Below are 20327 nucleotides of genomic sequence, written 5' to 3' on the forward strand. Positions count from 1 at the left end.
GGAAACAATTACCCTAGAGATCCAAGAGTCATAGCAGTAAGAATCTGAGGTGAGTATCAATGGGACAAAGTCCAGTTTACTTGGCCACTTGTCTCTCCCTACCTGGGGCTTCTCCTTCCAGGGATGTGATCTGGCCATACCTTATTATATAGGTCTATATTTTAATAGGAGGCTGTGACATGTCAAAACATAGACAGCAGAAATATTTCTAAAAGAAATCCTAGTTCATATTTGAAAAGAACTAATCCCCATTCCTGGGATCCAGAGTTTGAACATATATGCTATATTTAATGACAGTTTAAGCCTTTAATCCCCCCACCAACACACCCTATAATCAGAGCAGAAAACGAAAAGTCAAACCATTTGTTTTGTTAAGGACAGCTACACACTAGGGAAAAGTTCTGTTTGCTCTCTATCAGTATTACACTTTAACTAGATTACAACATTAATTGTAATCTCTCCATCATGATTACTGTCAATTAAAATTATTTGAGTACTCAGGACATCATATTGGTACCATCTATCAAGTTATCAGTAAAATAATCAAATTTTAGGTTCAGTTATTCCACTTTTGATCACTGCTATATTGTTTCATCTTGGAAAAATATTGAGACTTTCACAGCACTTATTGGTCTGTCATTAATTACTCTCTCATTCAATGGATCCATTTATGGGCCAAGTTGTAAGTTCTCAGCCTAGATGCCTATCTGTGAATGATTCTACAAATCCTGTTTTTTACTATGGCTGGAGTGAGAGAGATTTAAAAAAAAAAAAAAAAAAAAAAAAGCCTTTGCAAGGTCTAACTTTAAATAGGCTAGAACTGGGCTGTATTTTAGACCTTCCTACTAAAATGTCTAGGTTATATGATTCAGTTATAAGATAAATGGAATGAAATCTCTTCAGCCATTGCAAAAAAGAATACAAGCTATCTTTTCTATGTGGAGTTATTCATTCTTAAAAAAAGATATTGAGTATCTGCTATGCAACAGACACTATGAGTAATAGATATTGGAGATGTAACAACGGACAAAACAGACAAGGTTCTGCTCTCATGGAGCTTACATTTCAGTGGAAATGGAGAGACAAATAAATAGATCTATGTCAGGTGGTGCTATGTGTTGAGAAGTGAAGGGATAGACAGTGTAGTTGGGGGTTCCATGTTTACTGGAGTAGTCAGGAAAAGTGAAGGAAGAGGGAGCCAGCTCAGTGACTAGTCAAGAGCCTTCCAGGCAAAGAGACATATGAAGGCTTCACGGGCACGCATTTTGTGTATTGGCAGAAGAGGAAAAAGCCCAGGGTGGAGGAGCAGAATCCTGGGGCAAGCAAGGTAGGAGCCAAAGTCAGCAGCAGGGAGACGGATCGCAAAGGGACACTTTCTTTGATTAGAGTGACATTTTGAAGTGTCACTCATTTTGAAGGGTGTTGGTGTAAATAAGCTGAAAATGCAGATTAGCAAAACAATGGGAATAGATTTCAGGACAAAACAATGTTTAAAAATGTTAGGGAAAAAAGGAGGTGGTATATGGGAATTCCTATTTCTTAAATTAGGATTCATCATTTTACTGCAAATGATTTGTGACACTTTTCTAGTCTTTCTTATATGAACCCAGAAGAAAAATGCTGAGTTGAATCTCCAAAACGGAACAACAAACTATGAGAGGGAAAAGATAACTATGAGAAGAATGTCATTTGCTGTTAATGTGCACAAATGTCAACACTGAAAAAGCAAATGAGGGCTGAAAAGCAGTACCAGATTCCAAATGCTCAAGCTGTGGGTTTACACAACTGTCTTTTGTACTTAGAGATAATGCTACTGAAGCATTTTCTTTTAATCTATGTGTGAAGGTGTGATTGCCCAGGGGTAAAAGTCTCTCCCATATGACTCCAATGAAAATGTATCCTGTGCTTTGTGGTTGGAGTCCTCAGTGGTAGAATTTGTGATGCATCACCTTCCTGATTACAGCATATTAAACAAGTCCATTCACTTCCATTTGAACTAGCAGTCTCTGTCAGCGCTTTGTTGTTTTACATTATATTGCTTTTTCTAACCACTTCCTCAAGTGGGTGTGTATCAAACATCCCTAAATGGATATCACAGCCATGGCTGCTGCCACCATTTGGCTGTTATTCTGCTAGTGCCTTGACCACCAGTCTTCTGTACCCTTTACTTTTACTGGGTTTTTATTCTGGAGACATGCTTTGGATCTCCTGGACAAATGAAATTTGGGGGGAAACTACCACATCCAACCACCACAGTACAGAGCTACCTCAGAGTAACAAACACTGAATCAGAAAATAATGAAAAGCAAGTGAGATTTCATTTATACATTACTTGGAAGAAAAGTGAGGAAACCCCTTCCCTCCCTCATCCACTATGAGCACCAAGAGGACAGCAACCTAGCTATTTTGCTGAAGCTTGATTATGAATTAACATATGTAAAGCAGTTTAGATGCGTTTCGCATACAGACGCTCTATAAATTACTGTTATTCTCAGCATATAGTAATTTAATATGGTAGAGGAATAGGGAACATACTTTTGTCAGATCCGTATTATCCCACCAGTGGAAAAACAATGCTTATGGCCACCGTGTTGACGATCATAACTGCTATGGTCCAAACCCACAATAATTATAAGATCCCTGCAAAAGTAAGGGTGGAAAGGGTTGAAGAAGGGTGGAAGGGATTGCAGTCCCTTGGTGAGTTCTCCTGAAGCCCTAGGATAACAATCTCTGTTCTCCGAAAAGTCAAAACCACAGGCCCGTTCTCAGTTCGCTTTCCGACCCTGCAGAGGGACCTCTTCCTAAACTGCCACCCCCAGGAATTCCCCTATCCCCGTTTCAAGGGTCCCGGAACAAGCAGAATCTTTGTCAAGTCCCTTGCGCCCTGCCCCCTCCTCCCCACAGCCCCGCCCGGCCTGACGTCCCGCACAAGCTTCCCCTCGCTTCCCGAGCACAGCCGGCGCCCTCCACCCCATCCTTCCGGGTGCCCAAGCCGGCTCGGGCCCCGTCGGTGCGAGCAGCGCCGAGGGAGTTAGAAACTGCCAACCCGGCGGCACTGGCGGTCTCCGGGGCACGCGGCCCGGCGAGGAGGGGGCGGGGCCTGGCGGAAGGGGGCGGGGCGGATAGCTGCTCGCGCAGCGCGGGGACTGAAGGGTGAGCCAGTCTGTCCGGGGCCCCCACCCACTGGCCTACCCGCCCCCCTCGGGGCTGCCCCAGCAGTTCGTACCCCCGGCCTGGGCGCAGCCAGACGGAGGGGGAGTGGCCCGCTCCGGGCCGGCCGGCGCCGGGGTTGAGGCTGCCGGGAAGGGGTTGGGGGCGCTCGAGGGGCCGAGCATCCCCCTCCTCGGCCAGCCGTCCCCCGCCGCCCGCCTACCCCCCTTCTCCTCCCTCCTGGTCGCCTCGCCCCGCCGTGACCCCCGGCCGCCTCCGGAGCCCGACGCGGTAAGTGCGACTTCCTGCTCGGCGTCGGGGAGGGGGCCGCAGCCGGCGGGCCTGGGTCCGGGTCCGGGTCGCGCGACGAGGCCCCCTCCCCGCGCGTCCCTCCCTCCAGCCGCGGCGGCCCGAATCTCGCTGGGCCCGAGGACTCGGCCCTCCCGGGAGGCGGCTCCGAGACACCTTTGTCCAGAGCGAGTGGGCCTGGCAGGGGCCTCCCAGATGAGCGCCCTGGTCTCGAACCCGGGTCCGGCTCCCTGCCGCGGAGCCGAGAGCGCGGCAGCCGCGTCCGGGGTCGCCCTCGAGTTGTTCAAAGTTGAAGACGCGGCGTTTGAGGCCGGCCGGGGGCGGAGTGCACTACTGTTGAGAATCATTGCTTCTTTCACGTGCTGTTCCTACTAATAAAAAGCAAACTGGAAACCATATCGGATTTTTTTTTCTCACTGTTACCTACAGATTGTCATAACGTAAAGTTTTAAGTTTTTATTTTTAATCATTGCCTCGTCCATGGAAAGTGAAGAAACGGAAAGGGTCTGTATTTTAATGAGATCTGGCGTGCCTGGTTGAAACTTTTTCATTTAGGCACTTCAGTGCACATGCCGGGATTGGAAGCTGAAGGAAAATGTTTGCTGTGTCGAAGAGTAAAGCATTACTCCTATCTTTATTGGTGCTTCATTTGATTTTTTAAAATAGTTTTGAATACTTAGTACATTCACAAACTCCAAAGCTACAAAAGGATTTACAAAAGTCTCTCTCCCCATCTGCCGCGAAACCCCCAATCACAGCTCATCTTTCCAGAGATTATTTATATGCAAATGTCATTTCTCCTTGCTTTGAAAAATGGAGTGCTACATATCAAGTAAACTGCCTAACAGTTAGATGTCCGATAAATGTTGCACTTCAGTTTAGAAAACAATTTAATAAGTTATTTTGGTTAATAGACCAGCAAAGAAATAATAATGAATATTTTCCTGGTTTTAAGCATTTATGAGTTTGACTGCATTGTGAATGTGTATGTTCTATTGACTTGTCATGACGTGAATACTTGACGTGAATGCATTGATTACTGGGGTATTAGGGCAGGGAGGAAGAAATCAATATGAAATTGTAAGAAGATTGACAGTACATACAACATATATATTTGGGAAGACTTAGTGTCCAAGTAGTACAATAGGGTAAAATGAAACTAAGTGACAAATTGTAGCAAAGCAGGAAAAAAAGGAGAAGCAGCCAAGGGGAAAGATAATGCCAAGAACATGCTATATAATCTTGTATTAGAAGTGAGTCACAGTTTTGGCTTTGGGCTGAGAGAGAGAGAGAAAGTTTCAGTATGTTTCTAATTCCCAGTTCTTCTGGTGAAGCAGAGCATTTTCTGGTAATGAGGCCTGTGAGGAACATTTTCTCATGCGCCCTAATAAAAAGGGAGATTGTGTAATATAGTTGACAATGTCTTTAAAGTATCCCTATAGAAAATAATGAATTTTAGACAACTGTTCTTCAATTCAGAGCAATAATAAAACTCTAAAGATACGTTTTCTGAAGATTTGATCCATTCATAACATTTAAAATTACTTGGAACAGTCTTTACCAAACTCTGTTCTAAGGAATGAGCAAGTAATAGTTTATTTCTTGAAAAAGATTCTAAGCTCAAATAACTTTGAGATAGCTGGGTTAAACATATTTCAATAGTTTTTTACTACAGAATTTCTTGGGGGTTTAATATAGTAATGTTCAAGTTTATTCTTTTAAAGGGAGATGTATTTTGTGACCTTTTCAAAATTTGTTTGACCCCAGAACACAAATTGGGAATCACTGAACCTACAGGAATGGATGGATTGCCTATCCTTCAGTCAGATTTTCATGAGTATTTCTCACAACTGAGATTTTATAAAAAGTGGAGAGTACAGAATTTGAGGATAGCCAATTTGGTAAAGACCAAAATGAAATAATTTAGAAGTCAGGGTTTTAATATAGTGTACATCAAAAGAAAGGCTACTTTCCCCCTGAATTCTTGCACAGTTCCTCATTGCTCATCTGCAAATTGTGATTTTGGTCTAAATGACCTCAAAAATTCCCTGTTCTGTACTTCAGGGTACACAGTGTCTTGAATTAGACTAGGTTTTAGCAAGTAGAAGTCCTTGAAGAATGACTTTTATTATTGGATGTAAATGTGAGATTGACAAGTTCTTTTTATCACAAACATCATTTATATTATTATACTATCAAATCATTGAAGTCTGTAGCTGTAAGAGACCTTAGAGAGACACTGTGGTCCACGGTGGACAGAGTAGGGCTTTGGACCCAGAAAATCTAGGATTGTGCCACTAATATGCAGGGTTATTTCCAGCAAGTTAATGAACCTCTCTGAATCTCTTTCCTCATTTGTAACATTAGAGTGATGATGGCCTACAATTGATTAATGGAATAGATGTTGAGAGTCTACAGAGTGATGGGTAAACTGTAGAGCTGGAAGATTACATAAGAAACGATGTATCCAGAATCCTTCACTGTCTAAATTTGTTCCATTCCTGAGTGCAGATGGCAAGAGTTTGGAGAGCAAGAATATTATCTTATCCAAATGTATTTGGTTCCTGAGTTTCAGATAGTAAGTAGTGAGAGTTAAGAGAATGGGGGATTTGTCCAAAAATTTATCTGAGTCCATTAGTTCCTGTGTTTGGATAATGAGGGATATTTCTTTACGAAAGTACTCTCTAAACCATGGAGTGCTATACAAAATGTTTTTCTGCAGATACACTGAGGGCCAGAGCTATTCATTGTCTTCATTTAAGAGAAAGGGGTTTACTAAGCATATCAGCAGCATAGGTTGTGTTGTGGTGACAAAAGACCCTCACATCTTAGTGGTTTAAAACAAAGGTTTACTTCCCAGTCATGCTTCATGTCCCTTGAGGGTCAGCAGGAGAGCTCTGTTACAGGTAGTCATTCAGAGCCCCAGGCTGTTAGATAGTATCTCAGGACACATGGCCACAGTTGTTAGAGCAGGGGAAGGGATGTGATGAATTGCACATTGGCTATTAAAGGCTTCTACTTGGAAGTGACACATGTAACTTCCTCAGCTGTTTCATTGTCCAAAGTCACATGTCCACACACAACTTCAGGGGAGTGGGGAAATGAAGTCCTACCACGTTCCCAGAAAGAGGAGAACTGAAATAGTCTTTGAATAGGCTTAATGACTCCTACAGCAAGCAGGCTTCATAGTCCCATGAGTTAACACAAAATCTGAATAACATCAAATCCAAACTGTTTTCAGTGTTCTATTTAGAAAATAGAAAACAGCAATTCTTTGTCTAGGTATGTGTGTGTTTAATCATAGAATTATGCTAATGAGTATTGGAAAAAACATCTTTTATTAATTGGAAATGAAATGCTTTTGAAAACTCCACAATTAGATGTACTATTTTGACCAAGTGGATTTCATTCTTTTTGAATTGTATTTCCATTCACATAAACATTTGTTAAATGTGATGACTATAAAGCACTGTTAGCTCCCATGAGGATACAAAGATGAATGGGGAGTTGACAATCCCAGTAGAAAATAGTTATAAGTGAGTTCTCTCCTCTTTAATGCAACAACATAACAGAATTTTTCAATATGATAAAACGTGACTATGTATATGTACACTGTTATGTCCTCCTCCCCTTTTCTTTGGTTTTAGGAGTTATTTGGTAACAAGTTACAAAAACCTACTTAAACTAGCTTAAGCAATGAGAGTGTTTTGTTGGAAAAAGGATATGGCTTTATGTCACAAAGTTTGGCATCAATAATAGAAAATCAGGAACTGGGCCTATTCTCTCTCCTCCAGGACTATGTGATTCCTTACCAGTATCTCTTTCTGCATATCTATTTCATTCTTCTTTTTCTCAGTTGTCTAATTTTCTCTGTTTTGCTGTTACATGGATGTCCTAGTATGAGAGTTCACATGCTTAAAGAAACTAGGTAGAGCCTTTAGCAATTCCAGAGGATCAAAATTTTTCTAGGTGCCACATCTTGGCTAGCTGTTAAATTATACACTGTCAAGCCTGGAAATAATGGAGTTGGCTCTAAGGTATAGCAAGTTAGGGTAATTGGCAAGGCCCCTGTGCTACCTAGGGGAATTTTGTAGTAGAGAAGGAGGCAATTTTTTTTTAATAGCTGGCAATTAAAGAAACTTGATGCCACCATAAGTTCTGCTACACAATTAACATCAGCTTGTAAATTCTAGTGGGATAGACTGATTACGATAATCAGGATAAGAAGGTAGAACTGGAGCTAACTTGTAGCAACAATATCCCCTTCCTGAACACTGGCAAATGCCATCTCCATTGTAATCCCTTCACCCGTTCCTTCTCCATCTCCCTAGGACAGATTATTGATAGTCTAACTCTTACAAGTCACTTGTGTCTGAACCTGATTCAGGGTTCCTTGGCTTCTCCCCATGGCTAATAATGCAGGAAGAAGGGAGCACTTTATATACAAGTTTCCTCTACTCTTTACTACCATCATAGTGGTCTCTTAGACACTCTCTATTTGGATATTTTATGCTTTAACTTGCTATTGCCATGTCCCCTCACCTTCTTAACCTACTTTTTTGAGTTTTTCTTTTACATTTTTTATTAAGAAATATAACATATACACAGAAAAGTGATAACTTTCAAAGTACACTTTAACAAGTAGTTAGAAGCTGGGGGAAAATGCAGAGGTGTTGGCCTTCCCCACCTGGATGGTTGCTGGTGTGCTCACAAACATTGAGGACTGGCGGTTTGATGTGCTGAACCCTCTATCTTGGGACTTGCCCTTGGGAAGTCTGTTGCCACAAAGGAGAGGCTAGGCCTGCTTATAATTGTGCCTAAGAGTCTCCCCCTGAATGCCTCTTTGTTGCTCAGATGTGGCCCTCTCTCTCTCCCTAACTGAGCCACCTCAGTAGGTGAAATCACTGCCCTCCCCCCTATGTGGGATCTGACACCCAGGGGTGTAAATCTCCCTGGCAATGCAGGATATGACTCCCAGGGAGGAATCTAGACCCGGCATTGTGGGATGGAGAACATCTTGTTGACCAAAAGGGGGTTGTGAAATGAAATGAAATAGAGTTTCAGTGGCTGAGAGATTCCAAAAGAAGCCAAGAGGTCACTCTGGTGGGCACTCTTATGCACAGTATATATAACTCTTTTTAGGTTTTAATGAATTGGAATAGCTAGTAGTAAATACCTGAAACTATCAAACTACAACCCAGTAGTAGCTTTGAATCTTGAAGATGATTGTGTAACAGTGGAGCTTATAAGGGGTGACAAATGTGATTGTGAAAGCTATGTGGATCACACTCCCCTTTATCCAGTGTACGGACGGATGAGTAGAAAAACGGGGGCAAAAAAACTAAAGGAAAAATAGGGCGGGGGGGGGAGAATTTGGATGTTCTGTTTTTACTCTTAACTTTTTATTCTTTCACTTTTTCTGGTACAAGGAAAATGTTTTAAAAAAAATAGATCAGGGTGATGAATGAACAACTATATGATGGTAATGTGATCAATGGATTATATACTTTGGATGATTGTATGGTATGTGAATAAATCTTAATTTTAAAAAAAGGGCAAAAACAAAAAAAAACAAATAGAGAACAAATTTCAAAGAATGTTATGGATTACAGTTCCACAGTTTATTTCCTTATTGTGAAATATATATACAGAAAGGTGATGACTTTCAAAGTACAATTTAATGAGTAGCTATAGAGCAAATTTCAAAGAATGTAATTGGTTGCAGTTCCACCATTTCAGTTGTTTCCTTCTAGCTATTCTAATACCCTAGTGTGCCAGTTTGAATGTATTATGTCCCCCCAAATGCCATTATCTTCGATGTAATCTTGTGTGGGCAGATGTTACCAGTGTTGATTAGATTTCTTTGAGTGTTTCTTTGGAGATGTGCCCCACCCAGCTGTGGGTGATGACTCTGATTGGATAATTTCCCTGGAGGTGTTGCTCTACCCATTCAGGGTGGGTCTAAGTTGAGTCACTGGAGCCATATAAATGAGCTGAGGACAGAGGGAACTCAGTGCAGTGCAGCTGTGAGTGACGTTTTGAAGAGGAGCAAGCTTGCTAAAGAGGAACGTCCTGGGGGAAAGCCATTTTGAAACCAGAACTTTGGAGCAGACGCCAGCCACGTGCCTTCCGAGCTAACAGAGGTTTTCCGGATGCCATTGGCCATCCTCCAGTGAAGGTACCCGATTACCGATGTGTTACCTTGGACACTTTATGGCCTTAAGACTATAACTGTGTAGCCAAATAACCCCCCTTTTTATAAAGCCAATCCATCTCTGGTGTTTTGCATTCCACAGCATTAGCAAACTAGAACACCTAGCATCCAAAAGAAATTTATTGAAGATTCAGTATTCGTGATACTTTGTTAAATCCTGTCTTGTCTGTTGCTACCCCTTCCTCTCATTTAACACTTTCTCCATCTTCAGGGATGTCTAGGCAATGACCACCCTAAATTGTATTGAAAAGGGGTGTTGACATGATGGAGAAGGGGGCTGCATCTAGTTGATATTCTTGAAGAGGCTGTTGCCTCTGGGTTTGGGGACTTATGTGGCATAGAAACACTCTGGAGGGTTTAAGTTTCTGAAACTTAGTGAGTAAAAGTTTTATAGAGTCTCAGATAGGAACCTAGGTATTTGGGGACTACTGTTGATTAGAGCTTGGCATACTGTGGAATATCTCGTTGCACTTGCATAAGATTGAATTCTAGGATAGCCTCTTGACTCTATTTGAAATCTCTTAGCCACCAAAACCTTATTTTTTTTGCCTTTCTTTTCACCCTCTTGGTCAAGAAAGCATTCTCAATCCCTCGATGCCAGGACCTGACTCATTCCTGGGAGTCATGACCCACATCACCAAGCAGATTCACTCCCCTAGGAGTCATGCCCCACAGAGTAGGGAGGTTAATGAATTTATTTGCAGAGTTGGGCTTAGAGACAGAAAGGCCACATCTGAGCAACAGAAAAAGTTCTCTGGAGGTGCCTCTTAAGCATAGGTAGGCTTAGCCTTCCTTTTACAGCCAGCAGTTTCACAAGAACAAGCCTCAAGATTGAGCACTTGATTATTAAGTAGAGGGTTCCTAATTTCATATAGCATATATTCTGTCCAAGGTAAACAATCAGTGTCTCACATATTCTTCACTTAGTTGTACAATCATCATCACTCAATTTTAAACAATTATCATAACACAAAACACCCCAAAGCTCTTAATGGCCCCTAATTATTTATCCCTAGTATTTGTGTGGTAGTGGTAAAGTATTCCTATTAAATATAGTCTATAATATGCAGTGGGTAGTTTTTCCCATATAACGTTCTGTTGTTCACTCTTTGTACCAGTGTCTTACCTTAGAAGTAGATCATGCAAGCACTTTTTTTTTTTACATTTGTAATACTAATCTGTAGGATACATGCTTTTGAACACCCCATTTCAGTCATGTGTGCCTGCAATGCAGCACTGATACTTATAATCCCTTTAATGAACTTTCATCACCTTTGTCCATTCCCGTACCTTTAAATTCACCTTCATTAAAATGTCTGTTTATAATAGGTAATCATTTCCCATTTACTAGCTTCTGTCTATCTCTAGGTCTCTGTATTCTACATTATAAGAAACTGATTTTATATTGTTCAGGGAGTTTATGCTAGTGATAACATACGATATCTTTCCTTTTGTGTCTGACTTATTTCACTCAGCATTATATCTTCAGGGTTCATCCATGCTGTCATATATTTCAGGACCTCATTCCTTCTTAGTGCTACACAGTATTCCATTGTATGTATATACCACATTTTGTTTATCCACTCATCTGTTGAAGGACACTTGGACTGTTTCCATCTCTTGGCAATTGTGAACAATGCCACTGTGCACATCGGTGTGCAAATGTTTGTTCACGTCACTGCCTTCAGATCTTCTGGTTATATACTGAGAAGTGAAATTGCCGGATCATAGGGTAATTCAATATCTAGTTTTCTGAGGAACTGACAAACTGTCTTCCAGAGTGGCTGTACCATTATACAGTCCCACCAGCAATGAATAAGAGTTCCAATTTCTCCACATCCTCTTCAGCATGTGTAGTTTCCTGTTTGTTTAATGCTAAGCATTCTTATTAGTGTGAGATTGTATCTCATTGTGGTCTTGCTTTGCATCTCCCTAATAGCTAGTTGTGCTGGTTTGGATATATTATGTCCCCCACAAAAAGCCATAATCTTTAATCCAATCTTGTGGAATCTTTGGATTAGGTTGTTTCCATGGAGATGTGACCTGCCCAGCTGTAGGTAATACTTTTGATTAGATTATTTCCATGGAGGTGTGACCTCACCGATTCAGCGTGGGTCTTGATTAGTTTACTGGAGCGCTGTAAGAGCTCAGACAGAAGGAGCTCATTGTTGCATCTGAGAGAGACATTTTGGAGATGGCCATTGAAAGTAGACTTTCGCTAGTCCAGAGTTTGCCTGGGAGAAACTCAGAGAGCACCTCCAGATGCCTGGAGAGAAACATTCTAGGATAAAGCCATTTTTAAATCAGAACCCTGGAGCAGACACCAGCCATGTGGCTGTGCCTTCCCAGATGACAAGAGTTTTTCTGGATGCTATGGGTGTTCTTCAGTGACGGTACTCTACTGTTGATGCCTTTGTTTGGACACATTTATGGCCTTTGGACTAGAACTTTGTAACCAAATAAACCCCCTTTATAAAAGCCAATCCATTTCTGGTATTTTGCATTCTGGCAGCGTTAGCAAACTGGAACACTAGTGAAGATGAACATTTTTTCATGCGTTTTTTTAGCCATTTGTATTTCCTCTTCAGAAAAATATTTTCTCATGTCTTTTGCCCATTTTATGATTGGGCTGTTTGTACTATTGTTGAGTTGTAGGATTTCTTTATATATGCTGGATGTCAGTCTCTTATCGGATATGTGGTTTCCAAATATTTTCTCCCATTGAGTTGGCTGCCTCTTCACCTTTTTGACAAAGTCCTTTGAGGCCTTCAAAGTCTTCTGAAGCTTCTGATTTTAAGGAGTCCCTGCTATTTTTTCTTTTGTTGCTTGTGCTTTGGGTGTAAGGTCTAAGAAGCGACCTCCAAATACTAGATCTTGAAGATGTTTCCCTGCATTATCTTCTAGGAGTTTTATGATGCTGTCTCTTATATTAAGGTCTTCGATCCACTTTGAGTTAATTTTTGGATAGGGTGTGAGGTAGGGGTCCTCTTTCATTCTTTTTGTTATGGCTATCCAGTTCTCCCAGCCCCATTTGTTGAAGAGACTGTTCTGTCCCAGTTCATAGATTTGGGGCCATAGATCTGGAGGTCTGTTTCCTAACTCTTGATTCAATTCCATTGATCAATATGTCTGTCTCTGGGCCAGTACCATGCTATTTTGACTACTGTGGCTTTATAGTAGGCTTCAAAGTCTGAAAGTGTAAGTCTTCACACTTCATTCTTCGTTTTTAGAATGTTTTTAGCAATCCGAGGCCCCTTTCCCTTCCAAGTAAATTTGACAACTAGCTTTTCCAAGTCTGCAAAGTATGTTGGAATTTTGATTGGAATTGCACTGAATCTGTAGATCACTTTTGGTAGAATTGACATCTTAAAGATGTTTAGCCTTCCTATCCATGAACATGAAATATCTTTCCATGTCTTTAGGTCCCATTTGATTTCTTTTAGTAAAGTTATATAATTTTCTGTGTAGAGGTCTTTTACATCCTTCGTTAAGTTTATTCCTAGGTACTGGGTTTTTTTTTGGTTTCTATTGTGAATGGAATTTTTTTCTTGAGTATCTCTTCAGTTAGGTCATTTCTACTGTATAGGAACATTACTGACTTTTGTGCATTAATCTTGTATCCCACCACTTTGTTGAATATATTTATTAGCTCAGGTAGCTGTGTCATCGATTTCTTGGGATCCTCCAAATATACGATGATATCATCTGCAAATAATGACAATTTTACTTCTTCCTTTCCAATTTGGATGTCTTTTATTTTTTGGTCTTGCCAGATTGCTCTGGCTAGAACTTCTAGCACAGTGTTGAATAATAGTGGTGACAGTGGGCATCCTTGTCTTGTTCCTGATCTTAGGGAGAAGGTTTTCAGTCTCTCACCATTGAGTACTGTGCTAGCTCTGGGTTTTTCATGTTTGCCCTTTATCATATTGAGGAAGTTTCCTTCAATTCCTACCTTTTGAAGTGATTTTATCACAAAAGGATGCTGAATTTTTGCCAGTGCTTTCCCTCCATCTATTGAGATGATCACTTGATTTTTCCCTTTTGATTTGTTAATGTGTTATATTACATTGATTGGTTTTCTTATGTTGAACCACCCTTGCATGCCTGGGATGAACCCCACTTGGTTGTGGTGTATGATTCTTCTAATGTGTCTTTGGATTCAATGTGCAAGTATTTTGTTGAGAATTTTTGCATCTCTATTCATTAGGGAGATTGGCCTGTAGTTTTCCTTTCTTGTAGCATCTCTATCTGGTTTTGGTATTAGAGCGATAATTAGCTTCATAAAATGAGTTAGGTAATCTTCCTTTTTCTTCAAATTTTTAGAAGAATTTAAGCAAGAATGGTGTCAGTTCTTTTTGGAAAGTTTGGTGGCATTCCCTCATGAAGCCATCTGGCCCTGGACTTTTATTTGTAGGAAGCTGTTTGATGTCTGATTGAATATCTTTGCTTGTGATTGGTTTGTTGAGGTCTTCTATATCTTCTTGGATCAGTCTGTGCTCTTCATGTGTTTCCAGGAAAAAATCCATTATTTCTCTAAGTTGCCCAGTTTGTTGGCTTGTAGTTGTTCATAGTATCCTCTTATGATTTTTTTAATAATTCAATTTTATTGCGATATATTCACATACCATGCAGTCATACAAAGCATACAATCAATTCCTCTTTTTTTTTTCATTTTATTTTGAAATAAATTCAAAGTTATAGGAACAGTTGCAAAAAGAATACAAACCCCATACACAGAACTCCAACATACCCTGACCCCCCTCCCCCAATACCCCAATCTGCCAACTTTAACATGCTGTCACACCACTATCTCTTTCCCTCCCTCCCTCCCTCCCTATCATCCGTCATCTATTGCTCTGTCTTCTGAACATATGAGAGCTAGCTGCACACATCCTTGAACAAACACTATAATTCACATATACAGTTCCCATGAACAAGAACATTCTTTTATGCAATCCCATTAAACGCAGCTAAGAAGTAGAAGAGATTCAACATTGATACAAAGCTTACATTCTGTATTTCCTTTTTTTTTTTTTTCCCTTACGTCTCAACTGTGTCCCTTTGAGCCTCCTGTCCTCCATCCTCAGATCCCATCCAGGGTCATCCTTGGCATGCAATTGTCATCTGTTTAGACTGTCTGTTTTTTTCTCAATTGTGGAAACATATATACAGCCTAAATCTTCCCATTCCACGCCCTCCCTAGCATTCCATTAGTAGGATTTCACATTTAGAATGTTGTAATGCTATCTCCTTCCCCCCATCCATTACTAGAAATTTCCCTTCACCTCAGACAGCAACCGTACACTCATTTCTTAACTCTCCATTGCCCCTTCCCCCATTTCTCTTAACCCATACTCTACTTTTCATCTCTATGGTCATATTCTCTGATAATTTCTTTGTGTTTACTGTGGGGCTTAAAATTAACCTCTTAAATCCGTAACAATCTTGTTTTTCTTTGATACCAACTTAACTTCAATAGGACACATAAACTATGTTCCTATACTCCTCCATTCCCCCACCTTTATATAGTTCTTGTCAAAAATTACTTATTTTACATTGAGTTCAAAGCGACTGATTTGTCATTAGAGTTTGTGTATTTTATCTCATGTAGGAAGTAAATAGTGGAGTTGCAATTCAAAAATTATTGACTTCTATTTGTATTCCATTGGGTCAGAGAATGTGCTTTGAATATATCCAATTTTTTTTTTTTTAATTTATTGAGGCTTGTTTTATGTCCCAGCATATGGTCCATTCTGGAGAAAGATCCGTGATCACTAGAGAAAAGTGAGTGTCCTGGTGATTTAGGATGTAAGGTTCTATATATGTCTGTTAAAATTCTCTATATCTCTTTCTCCTTTTCTTGCCTCTCTCCCGGCAGGGCTCCCCTCAGCATCGTAGCAGGGCAGGTCCCTTACCGGCAAACTCTCTGAGCATTTGTCTGTCTGTGAAAAACCCAAGCTCTCCCTCAAACCCGAAGGAGAGCCCCGCCGGATAAAGCATTCTTGGCTAGAAACCCTTCTCTCTCAGAATTTTAAACATGCCATGCCACTGCCTTTTCGCCTCCATGGTGGCCGCTGAGTAGTCACAACCCAGTCTTATGTTGTTTCCTTTGTATGTGGTGAATTGCTTTTCTCCTGCTGCTCCCAGAACCTGCTCCCCCTCTTCAGTACTTGAGAGTCTGATCAGAACATGTCTTGGAGTGGGTTCATTTGGATCCATTCTATTTGGAGTTCGCTGGGCATTTATGCTTCATGTATTTATATTGTGTAGAAGGTTGGGGAAGTTCTCCCGAACAATTCCTTGAATACTCTTTCCAGACCTCCACCCCTCTCTTCCCCCTCTGGGACACCAATGAGTCCTAAATTTGGACATTTTATTTTATCTATCATATCCCTGAGATCCATTTCAATTTTTTCGATTTTTTTCCCCATTCTTTCTTTTGTTCTTTCAATTTCTGTTCTGTGGACTCTAGGACACTGAGTCGTTGTTCAGCTTCCTCTGATCTGGTACCACAAGTATCCAGAGTCCTTTCAATTTGGCCAACAGTTTCTTTTATTTCCATAAGATCTTGTATTGTTTTATTTATTCTTGCAATCTCCTCCCCATGCTCTTCTAGGGTCTTCCCCATGTCCATTACATCCCGTACCATGGTCTTCCTCATGTTCTTTATGTCCTGTGCCATATTTTTGTTCCTCAATTGTAGTTCTTTGATTAATTCTGCCAAGCACTGTGTGTCTTCTGATATTTTGATTTGGGTGTTTGGGATTGGGTTCTCCATATCGTCTGGTTTTATCATATGCATTAAGATTTTCTGTTGTTTTTGGCCTCTTGGCATTTGCTTTGCTTGACAAGGTTCTTTCAAGTTGTTAAAAAAATACCAATCTAATTTTTCAGAAACACAAGTTGGTGGCGTACACTTTCTCTAACTAACCAACAGATGGCGTCTGTGAGTCACCTATACCCCTCAAGTCAGTTCTCCTCAACTTTGTCTTTGTGGTGTGTGGGGAAATGATTCTTGTGAGGTTCAGTTGGTGAACTCAGTTTGGGTGTGTTGTTGGAGCCGTCCGCCCTAAATGTGGGGCATGTGTCTGGGTGGCTAGGGAGGCAGGGCAGCTTTAATATTCAGACCTCCCAGGCGTTTCCAGAGATTCAAGGCTGTTGCAAGAGTCTAAGCCTTCATTTCAGTCTTGCCCCAGATTTTCTTTGTCACTGACCCACAAACCACTTGCATTGATGTAGCATCCCTGGGTTTTCCGAGCAGGCCCCCCTTCTCAGCTGTGATCTTCCAAGACCTCTGCTGAGGGAAGGCTGTGCTATGTCACAAGTGCACGCCATCCCTCAAGGGAAGCCCCGGGCCACCGGGCCGTGCAGGGACACTCTCAGCCTGATGCAAAGATGGCTGAATGAGATGTCTCAACTCCACCCCCTCTTTCGCACAGTTCCTCCTTCCCAGCTCCCGGACAACTGGCGTGGCTCTGGGCTGTGGGCACAGCCCTGGGCAGGAGTGTCTGCAGCCCGCTGGGGAGCCAGCTGCAAGCATTGGGGTTTCTTTTTCCTTCCGGCTCTCCCCTCCATTCCCCTGGCACTGAGGGAATCTGCAGCGGACTATCCTCCATGCCAGACACCGAGAGGTTGGCTCAGCCCGCTCCTGCTGTGCTTTACTGCGCAGTTCCCACCGTCGCAACTGCAGCCACTCCTGGGTTTTTCCCTTTTTTTTAAAAAGAACCAGTCCGTCTCCAAACGCCAACCCCCGGCTTCCCCGCACCACAGCACGGCTGCGGGACTTTCAGCCGGCTTACTCACTCGTTTCAGAATGCAGACTCCCGGTTTCACCAAGTGCACGGTCCCTGTGGTTCTGGCAGACCTTGTCCAGCTGGTGCATCGCTGAAACCTGTATTCTGGGTCACCTTCTGGTTTTTATTTAGTATTTTTCACAGAGGTGTTTTTTTGCCCTGTCTCACCTAGCCACCATCTTAGGTTCTCTCGCAATCAATTCCTCTTATGATTTTTTTAATTTCTTCAGGTTCCACAGTAATGCCCTCCCTCTATTTATAATTTTGTTTATTTGGGTCTTCTCTCTTTTGACTTTGTCAGTCTAGCTAACGGTCTGTCAAACTTGTTGATCTTCTCAAAAAAACAACTTTTGATTTTATTTATTCTCTCTATTGTTTTTGTTCTCCATGTCATTTATTTCTGCTTTAATCCTTTTTATTTCTTTTTTTCTACTTGCCTTAGGGTTAGTTTGCTGAATATTCTCTAGCTTCTTCAGTTGTTTCCTTAGTTCTTTGATTTTAGCTCTTTCTTCCTTTTTAAGGAAGCTACAAATTTCCTCTTCAGCACCGCCTTCACTGCATCCCATAAGTTTTGATACTTTGTGTTCTCCTTTTCATTGTCTCTAGATATTTAGCAATTTCTTTTGCAATTTCTTCTTTGACCCAGTGATCGTTCGGCAGTGTGTTGTGTAACTTCCACATATTTGTGAATGTTCTGGTTCTTTGATGGTTATTGACTTCTAGCTGCATTCCATCATGGTCAGAGAATGCTTTGAATAATTTTAATCTTTTAAAATTTATTGAGACTTGTTTTATGGCCCAGCATATGATCTATCTGGAGAATGTTCCATGAGTGTTGGAGAAGAATGTATATCCTGGTAATTTGGGATATAATGCTCTATATATGTCTGGGTCAGAGCACTGCAAACTGAAAATGGCCGAGGCTCTCTCCACTGAGCTCCTCAGGTTAGGGGAGGGAAAAAGCGACAGAAAACCTCCTTTCGGAGCCAGTCCGTGGCCCCCCAGTTTCACCCGTTAACCAGAGAGCACCTGGTCTTCTGGGCTCCCTGTCCCGGGACAGAGCAGTGTTCTGGCTCTTTAAGGTCACTCATCACTAAAAGCCTCTGCCTGCTTGCTGGGGGGTTGTAGCTTGTATTCAGTGGTCCACATTTATTAATTAAAACCCCTGTTCGAACTAAGGTGAGCTATATTCACTTGCTCAGAGAGTGCTGCTTTCTACCACAGCGAGGTTTTGCAGCTTAGCCTGCCATGGGGGGAGGGGGCTCCTGGCACAGTTCCACAGTTTTTACTTACAGATTTTATACTTCAGTCTCAGGTATTCCTCCCAATCCAAGTTGGTGTACGATGTGTGGACAGTCACGGTTGTCCCCCAGCAGTTATTCCAAATTATTTACTAGCTGTTCCTGGTTGTTTATTAGTTGCTCCAGGGGAACTAACTAAATGCCACTCCTCTCTATGCCGCTGTCTTGCCCCCTTGGATTGGCTTTTATAAAGGGGATTTATTTGGTTACCAGGTCACAGTCTTCAGGCCATAAAGTGTCCAAGGTAAGGAGTCAATAATAGAGTACCTTCACTGAAGGGTGGCTAATGGTGTTTGGAAAACCTCTGTTAGCTGGGAAGGCACATGGCTGGTGTCTGCTCCAGGGTTCTGGTTTCAAAATGGCTTTCTCCTCTCTAAAATGTCACTCTTAGCTGCTCTGAGGTCCTTTTGTTTGTGAGCTCTTTTTATTGGGCTTCAGTGATTTAATTAAGACCCACCCTGAATGGGTGGGGTAGCACCTCCATGGAAATTATCCAATAAGGTCTTGCCCACAGTTGATTGAGTCACATCTCCATGGAAGCAATCAGTAGATTCCAACCTAATCAACACTAATACATTTGCCCCCACAAGACTGCTTCAAAGATAATGGTGTTTTGGGGGACATAATACATCCCAACTGGCACAGACATGAACCATGGCTTGCCATAGAGCAACATCAGATACTGTTCATCAGTGGAAATGATCCTCACAGCAGTCTGTGCAAGCAATTCATATAGTCATGTGAGAGACATCTCTCCAATTAACAGCTCAGCTACAAGGAGACAAGACTCACATCAGGAAGGTGTGGGAGCCACCTGGCTTAAAAGCTTGGTGCCCCACAGAAAGTTAGAGATACGGCTTTCTATCAGATATTTGTAGTTCATTTTTAGTTCTTATGAGTCCAGGTGCAATTCACTAGTCAGGGGGATAATTTTGTCCAGTAACATAGTTGATATACCAACTTCTGTCATGTTGCCAGAGGAACAGTACTAGAGAGTTAACCAGAGGTCAAATGCGGAAGGGAAAAGGTTTTGCTCTCTTCAAAGCAAACTTTTTACTCACACTTTTATTATCCATAGTGCCATCCATAGTCCTTTTTATTTCATTACAATATTCAGTAGTATTTATTTTGCTTGTTTTGATGTAGTGAGTTTTAACTCTTTTTATGATAGGTGAAGTGTGAAATAGGAAAAGAGGTTGAGAGACAAAGGTCAGACTGGAAAGGTAGGTAAGGACTACTAGATCTTTAAAATACTGCATACCTACCAAAGATCTGGCTTTTATATATCTTGTAGATGATTGAGAGCAAAAAAAATTAAAGTTTTAAGTGGAAATGATATGGTCAAGAACTGCACTTTAGAAGATTACTTTGGCTGGAGAGAGAGAATGGATTAGAGGGACTTTAGACTTGAGGTTGGTTGGTTCATTTCTACTTTCTTTAGCTACCTAAATTATGTTTCTTTGATAAGCAGGAAGAAGGAATACTCAGTTCTGTGCTCTTCAGGGGTTTAGAATTGCTGGACAGGTTCAGTGTGGTCTTTTGGAGGAACCTGAACCAATT

General features: G+C 41.5%; 1 protein-coding gene across 1 annotated transcript in view; it reads left to right on the plus strand.

The window, feature by feature from the left end:
* The first annotated feature begins 3324 nt into the window (after nucleotides 1-3324).
* Nucleotides 3325-20327, plus strand: part of KLHL5 (kelch like family member 5) — a 134237-nt gene continuing 117234 nt past the window's right edge. Inside the window, exon 1 of the mRNA XM_037829598.1 lies at nucleotides 3325-3441. The gene's annotated coding sequence lies outside the window, so the exon portion shown is untranslated. The remainder of the gene's footprint in view (nucleotides 3442-20327) is intronic.

The sequence above is a fragment of the Choloepus didactylus genome, chromosome 3 (assembly GCF_015220235.1).
Source record: "Choloepus didactylus isolate mChoDid1 chromosome 3, mChoDid1.pri, whole genome shotgun sequence".
In the NCBI taxonomy this organism is placed as follows: domain Eukaryota; kingdom Metazoa; phylum Chordata; class Mammalia; order Pilosa; family Megalonychidae; genus Choloepus; species Choloepus didactylus.